The following is a 13,082-nucleotide window of genomic DNA, read 5'->3' as shown; positions in this document are numbered from 1 at the left end:
CATGTCTGCTAGCACCCTTTAAATTTTCTGTCACAACCTTAACCTCTTTGAGTGCCCCTTTTACCCCCTGTCATCTAATAGCCCTGTTGACTCCCTCACAATATTGTTGTTTATATGCTTGAAAATATTTCATAATTACTATGGCTTTATTTCTTCTTTGGAAAGTTTGCTATCAAATTCATTCTTGGCCTGCTTCAGGTTTTGTTTTCTTTTTGTTTCACATTAGAATTGTCTGCGCTGAACATATTTTTCCTATTTTCCTTTTTATTCCCTGCTTTCCGTTTTTTAAAAGATGTCTTTATGGCATTAATAGCCTCTTTAAAAGCACCATTTAGCAATAGTGGTAGACACTTGTTATTTTGATCTATTTTAATTTGTGAAATACTTTTTTTTAGGCTTCTGAGATGGTGTTTTTAAACAGTCTCATGACTCAAGCAGTGCTTTAATCCCAGTCATTTTTTTTATTGAATAAACAGTCATAAAACAAATGAGTCATTTTAAGTTTTTTTCTAACTAGTTTCCTCATTCTATCAGAGCTCTTCATAATTCCTCTTAAGGAAAACTTAGGGCTTCTTTTATGAAGGTGTGCTAGGATTTTTAGCGCATGCAAAGGAGGTGGTAGTGGCTAGCGCGCTCGGGAATTTAACACGCGCTATTGCGCGCGTTAAGGCCCTAGCGCATCTTTGTAAAAGGAGCCTTTAGTCCTAATAGAAGAGTTGCAACTTTCTCTTTTTGGCGAGCTGATAGATTTTGGATTTTTTTAAAGGACTGTCTTGTCCAAAGCAGCAAATTCTTCTTGTGCATTAGATAGCTGTCCAACTAGTTTGAGGAAACAACCTCCTTTGGATGTATTACTATGGGTTACCAGTCTTATGAATTGATCCTGCAACATGGTTTCTATTCTACATCTTTAGGCAAGATAACAGATTTGAAATCAGCGAATTTAATAACATCAGAACCTGCCTCATATTGGCCAATTGCAAGTTTTTCACTTTTTTAAAAGTTATAGAATCACTGGTTGCCATTCAGTTGAAAGATTATTTAGAAAAAATTGCTATTATGGAATGTATGGACAGTACTGAGACATCGGGGTCCTTTTATCAAGGCGCGGTAGGGGTTTAACACGGTAATACCGCACGTTAAACCGCCTGCCGCGCTAGCCGCTAACACCTGCATTGAGCAGGCATTAGTTTTTTAGCCAGCCGCAGGGGTTAGCGCGTGTTGAAATGTCCGACACGCTAGCGCAGCTTGATAAAAGGAGCCCATTGTTCCTTTCTATAATAACTTCAGTAAAGAAAATCTTAAAAGTTGAGGATGCTGGGTAGCTTTGCTATAGTTCAATCTGTCAGCTGCATTCAATATGGTTGACTATGATTTACTTGTATATAGATTCTCTGAATATGGAATTTGAGAAGTAGTACTAGAATGGTTTCAAAACTTTTTGGGAATAGATCATATGTGGTAATGAAAGATGGAACTCTGTTTAGCTTTTGTAGTCCATCTTGTAGAAGTCTGCAGGGCTCCCCCATCACCTATTCTGTTTAAAGTGTTTATGTGTTCTTTAAGATCTATGACTTTGGATAGGGGAGAGCATCTGTTTTCGTATGCAGATGACATATTTTATTACTTACATTACCTACTGACTGCCCGTTATGGCAAGCTAAGATTATGGGCTCCTTTTAATAAGCTGCAATAGCGGTTATAGCGCGCGCTGAATTGCCTCGCGCGCTAGACCTTAACACCAGCATTGAGCTGGCGTTAGTTCTAGCCACTTAGTGCGGGTTTAGCACGCGCTAAAATCCTGCGTGTGCTAAAAATGCTATCGCAGCTTAGTAAAAGGAACCCTATGTCTTTAATTAAATAAATAGAGTATTGGATCAATATCAACAGGCTTAAACTTAATATGACAACAATATGTCCTTTGGTTGGGACATATTCCCTCCCATTTTTCCTCTATTTTCTTGAACAGGAAAGAGAGTTTGGATATAGTGACTTCATCTAAGGTCTTGGTGTCATAGTAGACTCTAGCTTGTCTTTTGAAATGTAAGTGAATTATACGAGAGAAATGTCTTTTTAGGATGAATCAACTTTGGATTACCCATCATTATTTTTATGACTCTCATTTTATAATTTTAATTCAAGCTTTGGTTCTGTTGCATTTAGCCTATGCTAATTCACTTTAGTCTGGAATATCAATTAAGCTGTTGAAACTACAGCTTTTATAAAATACAGCAATTAGATTAATTTTTAAGAAATCACATTTTAAACAAGTGACTCCATTGCTAACTGCTATACAGTACATTGGTTTCCTAAACAAACTCAGATCAGGCTTAAATTAACATGTTTTTATATTCAAGATAATTCATGGTGGTAGCCTCACTTAGGGCTCCTTTTACTAAGCCGCGCTAGGGCCTTAATGCGCGGAATAGCACGCGCTAAATTGCTGCACGTGCTAGCCACTACCGCTTCCTTTTGAGCAGGCGGTAGATTTCCGGCTAGCACGCGCTAATCCGGTTCGTGCGATAAAACCGCTAGTGCGGCTTAGTAAAAGGAGTCCTTAATATTTCAGCGGAATGGCAACACTGAAGACAGGACACAAACAGTACCTCTTGCTTCACTTATTACATTACATTACATTACATTAGGGATTTCTATTCCGCCATTACCTTGCGGTTCAAGGCGGATTACAAAAGGTTAGTTTAAAAAAAACTTATCTCTATCCTATCACAAATTGCAGTTCCTCCATCTCTTACCTTTTTTTTTTTTTTCCCTCTCCCTTTTCTATTATAATATGAATTAATTGTAAACCACAATGGTACCTTCTGGCTTTTTTTTTTTTTTTTTTTGCAGTATATCAAAATTTAAGTGTTTTATCAGAAGTAGAACCTTACCAGGGTCTGGTTTAGTCTGCATATCCTCCCACCAACCCCTAGCTCATTTCCTTTACTTATAGTCTTAATTTAAATAGTCAATTATCCTACTTAGAACAACAGGTGAACTAGTTATTACATATTCTTATTCCATTTCATTACTTGCTAAGACTCAAACACTAAATAAAGCATACAAATTATCTTAAGGCTCTCTATACCAGTCTAACATACCCAGTACCTTAATAGGATTTAATTAAGCAGCTCAATAATAAGATGCACACAGTAGTCCAGCAGCAAGATGGGAGCTATACAGTCTTTTGCACTGAGTGGCACATGTATGATTATTTCTCAGATGGTGAGAAATTATATGTGTGTGCTCGCTGCAAAAAGCTCCTGGCTCTCAGAGAATGAGTCCGTTCCCTTGAGGCCAGAGTTGCAGACATGGAGGAGCTGAGGGAGACTGAGAGGTACATAAAGGAGGCCTACATGGACATTGTAGAGAAGTCCTACCTCCAGTCTGGCAGTCCCTGTGCTGCCTTGGAGGAGGGAGGTCTCCTAAAAGGAGAAATTCACCCTGGTGATACAGGAAATTATTCTTTAGCCAGAATCTACCCACCAGGAGATGCAGATGCAATATCCTCATGCACCGAAGATCTATTTCCAGAGCATCAGCCCATAAGGAAGCAGTTAGGACAGCCATTGTAGTGAGAGATTCAGTCAATAGGCATGTATATAGCTGGGTGGTTGGTGGGTGTGAGGATCGCCTGATCACTTGCCTTCCTGGTGTGAAGTTGGCAGACCTCACGCACCACATAAGATATCAGATAGTGCTGGGGAGGAGCCAGCTGTCTTGATACATGTAGGTACTACTGACATAGGAAAATATGGGAGGGAGGTTCTGGAAGCTAAATTTAGGCTCTTAAGTAGAAAGCCAAAATCCAGATCCTCCAGTATAGCATTTTCAGAAATGCTCCCCATTCCACGCGCAGGACCTAAGAGGGAGGCAAAGCTCCAAAGTCTCAATGCATGGTTGAGACGATGGTGCAGCGTTGAGGAATTTAGATTTATTGGCTACCTGCTGGGAAAGGGGGAGCCTATTCTGAAAAGATGGACTCCACCTTAACCGGGATGGAACCAGACTGCTGGTGCTAATGTTTAAAAAGGAGATAGAGCAGTTTTTAAATTAAGATGGGGGGGGGGGGAAGCCAACAGTCACTCAGGAAGAGATAGTTAGGTGTGGACAGGGCCAGATTTTCCTATAGGCTAACTAGGCTTCAGCCTAGGGCCTCAAGATCAAGAGGGGGCCTACATTCAAATTGTTAGCAAAATTAAAATTACACTATTCTAAAAACAGTGAACACTAAAACACTGAACCGAAAATAAGGAGAAATTCTACGCTTTGGGATCGGAACCGGCTCCGGCCGCAAAGGGGCGCCGACTCGGCTTCTCCCTTTCTTTTTCTCGCCCTGGGAGGAGGATCGGGGAGGGAAAGACGTCATTTCGGAAACAGCTGAGCAAAGCCCAGCCCTGCGAGGAGAGAGGCAAAATGTGGATCCGTCAGGACAGGGCAGCCCAGACTGGCATCGGGGGGTGGGGGGTTTCAGTGGAAGGGGGATGGGAGGTAGGCAGGCTGGTATCGAAGGGGGTGGGTGGGGGGGTTTAATGGAAGGCAGGCTGGCAGGATGGCATGGGGGTGTTCAATGGAAGGGGGATGGGAGGCAAGCGGGCAATGGAGGGGGGGTGAGGTAAGGAATGATGCACTGGGGGCAATATGGACATAGGAAGGGGCAATGTTGTGTGTTATGTTTGATTAGTTATTGTTACAAGTACTTTATATGGTGCTGAGAATAAATGTCCAAATAAGTGTTCTTGACTTTTTTTTATTTATTATCCGTGTCACATTTTTTAGGTTAGTACCAATAACATGTTTCATTTAACATATTGATATATATCACAGTGATAGGCCAGAACTCTGTACAAGGGTTCAAGGAGGGTTTGGATAGGTTCCTGGAGGATAAGGGGATAGAGGGGTACAGATAGAACTTGAGGTAGGTTGTAGAGGTGTTCAGAAACCACTTCACAGGTCGTGGACCTGATGGGCCGCCGCGGGTGCGGACCGCTGGGCGAGATGGACCTCTGGTCTGACCCAGTGGAGGTAACTTCTTATGTTCTTATGTTCTTAATGATGCATTTTATTATCTCTCATGTAATTTACAAACTTAAAAATGGGAGGTGAAAGGGCCTCATAAGTGGAATAGCCTAGGGCCTCTTTTCATCTAAATCCGGCCCTGGGTGTGGAGTATCCTTGAAGGATACTGTTGAATCAGAACATTTAGGGAGTCCCAAAAGAGAGGTTTCAAAAATGGTGAAAGAAAGCCAAGAGTGCTTAAGAGGGAAGTAGAGTAAAGATGTCAAGTTATCCTTGTCATCTTCTCAACAGTCTGTAGTTACAAAGAAAAAACACAATTTGAAGTGTCTGTATATAAATGCTGAAGTCTAAAAAGTAAAGTAGGAGAGTTAGAGTATACACTTCCCCCTCTGTATTTGCGAATTCCATATCTACGGATTTGGTTATTTGTGATTTTTGACCAGAAATTAATTTTTTTAATTTTTTGGGCTATTTTTAGCCCTGTAAACCCCCCCCCCCTTAAGCCTTATCTGGTGGTCTAGCGGGTTTTCAGGTAGGAGCGATCTTCCCGCGCCCCTGCCCCGTGCAGATCGCTCACAGAAAATGGCTCGAGAGACTACGGGAGCTCAAGGCAGCCATTTACTGTGAGCAATCTGCACGGGGCAGGAGCGTGAGAAGATCGCTCCTGCCTGAAAACCCGCTAGACCACCAGGTAAGGCTTAAAGTGTGTGTGTGGGGGGCTTACAGGGCTAAAAATAGCCAGGGGAATTGGGGGATAAGGGCAGAACTGGCCTGAATATTATTCACGTTTTTTCCATATTCGCAGGCTGGCTCTGCCCCTAACTCCCGCGAATACGGAGGGGGAAGTGTAAAGCAATGAATGATGAGGTAGATATATTAGAAATCTCAGAGACCTGGTGGAAGGAGGACAGTCAATTGGAGACTGCTACCTAGGTACAGATGATGTCACAATGATAGAGTAGATCAAATTGGAAGTGAGGTGCGCTATATGTTAAAGAGGAAATTAAATCAAACAAAATAAACATTCTGCACGACACAGATAGCAGTATGGAATTCATATGGATAGAAATTCCATGTGTGAAGGGAAGGAATATATGGGTAGGATTATACTACCGTCCTCTGGGACAGAATGAGCAGACAGATGATGAAATGTTTTCAGAGATTAGGAAAACTGGCAAATTGGGCAACATTATAATAATGGGTGATTTCAACTACCACAGAAAAAGGAGAGAGTATGTTAAATCACAAAATATCCCCCTGCAATACACAACAAGAACTCCCCCCACCAAAAAAAAACAAGAGAGAAAAAAAAGAAAGTGGAGAAAAAAACCTCAGTTTGGCGTCATGGTTTCAAAAAACTCCACTTTCGTTTTTTGTTTGATTTGTGTCTATTTTTTTGGGAAACATGGAATTTTTCTCTGTATTTTGAGTGTTGCCCTCTTACATGTTATATAGAGGAGCATTGTGGATACAAGCCTATGAGACTATTGCTGAGAGACTTGAGAAAGTGGAGTTTTTTGAACCCATGAAGCCAAACTAAGGTTTTTTCTCCATTTTCTTTCTTTTTTTCTCTATGTTGTTGTTTTTTGGGGGGGCTCTTGCTGTGTATTGTTGTCATTTGGAGTAAGTTTATGCCATTGTTTGCCATACACTCAATGCAGGGGGATTCTTTATAATGAGTGCCTATAGAGTATGAGAGCTTGATGTTTAGTGATTTCAACTACCCAAACAAACATTGACTGGATAAATGTTACAACAGGGAGTGCTAGGGAGGTAAAATTCCTAGGCGTCATAAATGACTGCTTCTTGGAGTAACTGGCCCAGGACCTGAAAGAGAGGGAGCTATTTTAGATTTGGCCCTTAGTGGAATACAGGACATAGTACAGGAGGTAACTGTGTTGGGTCTGCTAGGAAACGGTGATCATAACATGATCAAATTTGAGCTGATGACTTGGGTAAAATTGATAAAGAAATCTACTGTAGCAGTATTTAAATTTTGCAAGAGTGACTACAATAAAATGAGGAAAATGTTTAAAAAGAAGCTAAAAGGGTCTGTGGCACAGGTTAGAAATGTAAACCACGAATGGATATTGTTTAAAAAATACCATCGTGGAAGCCCAGACCAGATGTATTCCACGTATTAAAAAAGGTAGAAAGAAGTGAAAACAAGAGCTGGCATGGTTAAAAGGCAAAGTGAAAGAGGCTAGTACAGCCAAAAATGGAAATGGAAAAAGAATCTCAGTGAAGAAAATAAGATAAGACATAAACACTGGCAAGTTAGATGCAAAGTATTGATCAATTTATTTATTTAATTAATTTTATTTTTAAAATTTCTATTCTGCTTAAAACTTAAATGGATTACAATAAAACAGACATAATCAATTACATACAGACTCAACAAAAAACATTACCTCCTCATCTCTTCCATACTAACATCAATTATACTTAAAAACATTCTGTTAATAAAAAACATGTACAAATAAATGAGTTTTCAATTGTTTCCTAAAAGACCGCAGGTCTTTACACAATCTCAAATAACCTGGCAAACCATTCCACAAATGTGGATCTGCTACTGAAATGGCTAAACAAGAATATGAAGAACAGCTTGCCAAAGAGGCAAAAACTCATAGTAACAATTTTTTAGGTACAACAAGAGCAGAAAACCTGTGAGCGAATCCATGGGACCGTTGGATGATCATGGAGTAAAATGTGCATCTAGGGAGGACAAGGCCTTAGTGGAGAGGCTGAATGAATTCTCTGCTCCAGTCTTTATGGAAGAAGATGTAAGAAATCTTCCTGAACCAGAAATGATTTTCAAGGGTGATGAGGCGGAGGAATTGAAAGAAATCTCGGTGAACCTGGAAGACATACTTAGCCAAATTGACAAGTTAAAGAGTGATAAATCATCTGAACTGGATGGTATACATCCCAGGGTACTGAAAGAACTCAAACATTAAATTGATGATCTGTTGTTAGTGATCTGTAACCTGCTGCTAAAATCATCTGTAGTCCCTCATGATTGGAGGGTGGCCAATGTTACACCAGTTTTTAAAAAGGGTTCCAGGGGAGATCCAGGGAATTACAAACTAGTTATCCTGACCTTAGTACTGGGAAAAATAGTGGAAAAAATTATAAAAAATAAAATTGTGGAACATGTTGACAAATATGATTTAATGAGACAGAGTCCGCATTTGTTCAACCGAAGGAGGTCTTGCCTAACCAATTTGCTTGACTTCTTTGAAGGTGTAAATAAACATGTGTATAAAGGTGAACCCATTGATGTAGTGTATCTGGATTTCCAGAAAGCTATTGACAAAGTTCCTCATGAGAGGCTCCTGAGAAAATTAAAGAGTTATGGGATAGGAAGCTATGTTGAATTGTGGATTAAGAATTGGTTATCGGACAAAAAACAAAGGGTAGGGTTAAATCAGGGATCTCAAAGTCCCTCCTTTAGGGCCGCAATCCAGTTGGGTTTTCAGGATTTCCCCAATGAATATGCATTGAAAGCAGTGCATGCACATGGATCTCATGCATATTCATTGGGGAAATCCTGAAAACCCGACTGGATTGCGGCCTTCAAGGAGGGACTTTGAGACCCCTGGGTTAAAAGGTCATTTTTCTCAATGGAGTAGGGTAAATAGTGGTGTGCAGCAGGGATCTGTACTGGTGCCAGTGCTATTTAAGTTATTTATAAATGATCTGGAAATTGGAACGATGAGTAAGATGATTAAATGTGCAGATGACACTAAACTGTTCAAAGTTATTAAAACGCATGTGGAATGTGAAAAACTGCAGGAAGACCTTAGGAAACTGGAAGACTGGGTTTCCAAATAGTAGTTGAAATTTAATGTGGACAAATGCAAAGTGATGCACATTGAGAAGAATAATCCAGATCATAGTTATCGAATGCTAGGGGGGGGGTCAGTGCTCAAGAAAAAGATCTGGGTGTCATCATAGACAATACACTGAAACCTTCTACCCAATGTTCAGTAGTGGCCAAGAAAGCAAACAATATGCTAGGAATTATTAGAAAAGGGATAGTAAAGAAGACTAAGAATGTTATAATGCTTTTGTATCACTTAATGGTGCGACCTCTCCTTCAGTATTGCAGTCAGTTCTGGTCTCCTTATCTCAAAAAGGATATGTTGGGCACTAGAAAAGGTTCAAAGAATAACCAAGATGATAAAAGGGATGTAACTCCTCTCATATGAGGAAAGACTAAAGAGGTTAAGGCTGTTCAGCTTGGAAAAGAAACAGCTGAGGGAAGATATGATTGAAGTCTACAAAATCTTGAGTGGTGTAGAACGGGTACAAGTGGATCGATTTTTTTACTGCCTCAACATTTACAAAGACTAGGGGACACTCTATTAAGTTACAGAATAATACTTTTAACTAATATGAGGAAATATTTTTTCATACAGAGAATAGTTAAGCTCTGGAATGTATTGCCAAAGGATGTGATAAGAGTGGTTAATGTAGCTGATTTTGAAAAATGTTTGGACAAGTTCCTAGAGGAAAAGTCCATAGTCTGCTGTTGAGACAGACATGGGAGAAGCCACTGCTTGCCCTGGATCAGTAGCATGGACTGCTGCTACTATTTGGGTGTTTGCCAGGTACTTGGATCGACCTCCGTGAAAATGGGATACTGGGCTAGATGGACCATTGGTCTGACCCAGCATGGCTATTCTTTTGTTCTTAGATATCACTGAATTTATTCATATCTCATTTGGAAGAAGAGCATCACCATTACAATCTACTTTATCCGTAATTTTCTCTCCTTTAGAGGAACAAAATACAAAAGGTCTTTTAAAATCTTTAGGAACATAAGAATTGCCGCTGCTGGGTCAGACCAGTGGTCCATCGTGCCCAGCAGTCCGTTCCAGCGGCGGCCCTTAGGTCAAAGACCATTGCCCTAACCATTGCCTTACCTGCGTAAGTTCTGGTTCAGCAGGAACTTGTCTAACTTTGTCTTGCATCCTTGGAGGGTGTTTTCCACTATAACAGACTCCGGAAGAGCGTTCCAGTTTTCTATCACTCTCTGGGTAAAGAAGAACTTCCTTATGTTTGTACAGAATCTATCCCCTTTTAACTTTAGAGAGTGCCCTCTTGTTCTCTCTACCTTAGAACGGGTAAACAACCTGTCTTTATTTACTATTCCCTTCATTATCTTGAATGTTTCGATCATGTCCCCTTTCAGTCTCCTCTTTTCAAGGGAGAAGAAGCCCAGTTTCTCTAACATCTCACTTTACGGCAAGTCCTCCAGCCCTTATAAATCAGTATCTATTTGAAATAATCTTTCACTCACAGTTCATTTGATTTCTTCTCATGAATTGTTTTGTAAGAGACTTGACAGAATATTTTTTTCAGAGATTTTTAACCCGATTCTTAATTTTTGTTAGTTTTTTTTCACTTTTCTTATGATATGGGTATGGACCCATTTTGGGGGATAATAATAAAAATGCAAAATCTGGATTAGATTACATTTTCAAAAATACACTCGATGCTCACTCCAATAATTTTATTGCTGACATGAAGAAACATGAAGAAACCAAAATATCAATCAATCTTAAATTGTCCCTTATGAGAAGACTCCAGCTGCCTCATGGGATTGACTAATCTTCATTTCAGGACTTTTTAAAAAATGGCTGCAGAGGTAAAAAAAAGAGGGGGGGGGGGCGTCAAAATTTAAAGACTCAACAAGATGACATCAAACTGTGCCCCACACAACATTAAAACAAATCCTTCTTTACAACATACCCTTACAATTAAAGGGAAAAAAGCTTTCTATTCAATAATGATATTTAAACTGAAAGGTTGTACTATTTAATTGAAAAAATACATCTCTGTAATGCCTCCATAATTGCTTGTGGATATTACTGCAACACTCTGACACCTTCAACTGTTAAAACACCTCAAAGAATCAAAACAATGATTCATTTCTTTACAATGAGAAACTAAGGGTTTACATAATTTCTGAGTCTTAATATAATGTATGTGTTCAATTAAATGTGTTTTTAAAGTCCACAAAGTTTGCCCCACATAATATTTGCTACAGAGACAAATGATCAAATAGACCACATGGCAGAACTGACAAACATGGAAGTTTTGAAAAGATATATTTGGCCTGTATGAGAATTGTACAATCTTGTTGCTCCAATATTATGGAACATCTTCTGTGACCATATTCCAATGCCAATCCTCTCATACTATTATGTGACAAAGTTTATATAATTAAAATTGTATTTTCTAGCAAAAGCCATGATAAATCATTTATCCAGAAACAAGGTAATATTCTCAATTAGTTTAACTGCCCTTTCACCATACTAAGCCCACACTACAAGGGGATGCTGAAATGTTCTCAGCCCAACTTCCTAAATTCTGAGCATTATTTTGTCACTGCAGCTAAAAAGAGTATTATTTTATTGCAAAGTGCCAATCTGCAGAATCATGTTATGGTTTGACATTGTTTCAGATACTTAATTGAACCATGTCAACAAAAAGTGTGGAATTTTCAAGTGTGAAACTCGAGTCGTCATGAAGTTCCTATTTCTGCAGAAGGAAACTCCAGAGGAAATCCATGAATGTATGATGCAAACAGTGAGTGACAAATACCCATCATACTCCACAGTGAAAAAGCAGTATGCAAACTTTCAGCATGGAGATTTTGAGACTGAAAATGCAGCAAGGGCTGGGAGGCCTCAAACGGTGTCAACTTCTAAAATTGTTGACCATGCCCATGACCTGATTTTGGCAGATTGGCAAATATCAGCTAAAACAATTGCTGAGATACTACAGATATCAAGGGAACATGTTGAGCAGCTGGGTATGCAGAAGCTGTCAGCCAAGCGGGTGCCCAAATATTTGAATGCTGATGAGAAACGACGTTGAGTAGACATTTCCAAGTTAAGTTTGCAGCATTTTCAGTGAGCTGGTGCCAGCTTTTTTGAATGACTAGTAACTGTTGATGAGGATCATGGTTACACCATTATGATCATGAGACAAAACAACAATCCATGCAATGGCGGCACTCAGGTTCTCCAAGGCCAAGGAAATTCAAGACCCAAAAGTCAGCAGAAAAGTTCATGGCCACAGTGTTTTAGGATCAGGAAGGTGTTTTAATGACTGACTATCTTCCAATGGGCCAAAGAGTTAATGCAGAATACTACTGTAACGTGCTGTGCTTATTAAAGAAGGCATTAAAAGACAAAAGAGAGAAGCTGCAGAAAGGGGTTCTCTTTTTGCAAGACAATGCACCTGCTCACAAGGCTGGCAAAACAATGGATAATTTGATGCAGTTGAGGTTTCAGTACATAGACCATCCAACCTACTCACCAGATCTTGCTCCATCTGACTATTTTCTGTTTCCAACCTTTAAAAAAGTTTGAAAGTGCGACAGTTTTTGAGTGATTGCAGCAGCGGAGCAGTATTTCAGTGACAGAGTATTTTTTGGAAGGATTACAGAAACTTCAGACATGATGTGCCAAGTCTGTTGAACATAGGAGTGAATATGTGGAATAATAACTTATAAGTTTCATGGCTCCACATCATTCTTTTCTTGGTTGGGCTGAGAAATTTTCAGCACCTCCTTGCATCTTTAAATTTTTGATGGGGTACAAAATTAAAACATACATAATAACAAAACAAAAGTAACAAAACAGAACAGAACACATAAATAGATCAATGAGCCTTAAATTTATAAGACTATCACAGACAGAATAGCATTTCATTTTAGAATAACACATAAGGCACCTTCCATATAAACAACTGCAGAGAGATATGTGTCAAGACTAATTTGTTTAAAAGTAAGGGACATATTTTATCAATAGATCATAAACAATGAGATGGATAATAGATTCTAAGAGATGAGGCATGTGCTAAAGGTGCTGCATTATTTAACATTTTGGTGGTTATTATAGTTTGGTTCTTATTTTGGCCATCTGAAAACTGGCATTTAGAAGTCCATATTACATGGACGTTCAAATCCTAATTTCACATAGGCAGGACAACCCTGTTATATGCCCATATGGCAAGAGAGCTTGGTCTGAGCATGTTTTGACTGGGAC

The 13,082-nt window shown here is 39.4% G+C and overlaps 1 protein-coding gene across 6 annotated transcripts in view; it reads left to right on the top strand.

The window, feature by feature from the left end:
• RASGRF2 (Ras protein specific guanine nucleotide releasing factor 2) overlaps window positions 1-13,082 on the top strand; it is a 422,861-nt gene that overhangs the window by 163,944 nt on the left and 245,835 nt on the right. The gene's annotated exons all lie outside the window — the stretch shown is intronic.

Source organism: Geotrypetes seraphini, chromosome 1 (assembly GCF_902459505.1).
Source record: "Geotrypetes seraphini chromosome 1, aGeoSer1.1, whole genome shotgun sequence".
Lineage (NCBI taxonomy): Eukaryota > Metazoa > Chordata > Amphibia > Gymnophiona > Dermophiidae > Geotrypetes > Geotrypetes seraphini.
This window is presented reverse-complemented; position numbering and strand designations above follow the sequence as displayed.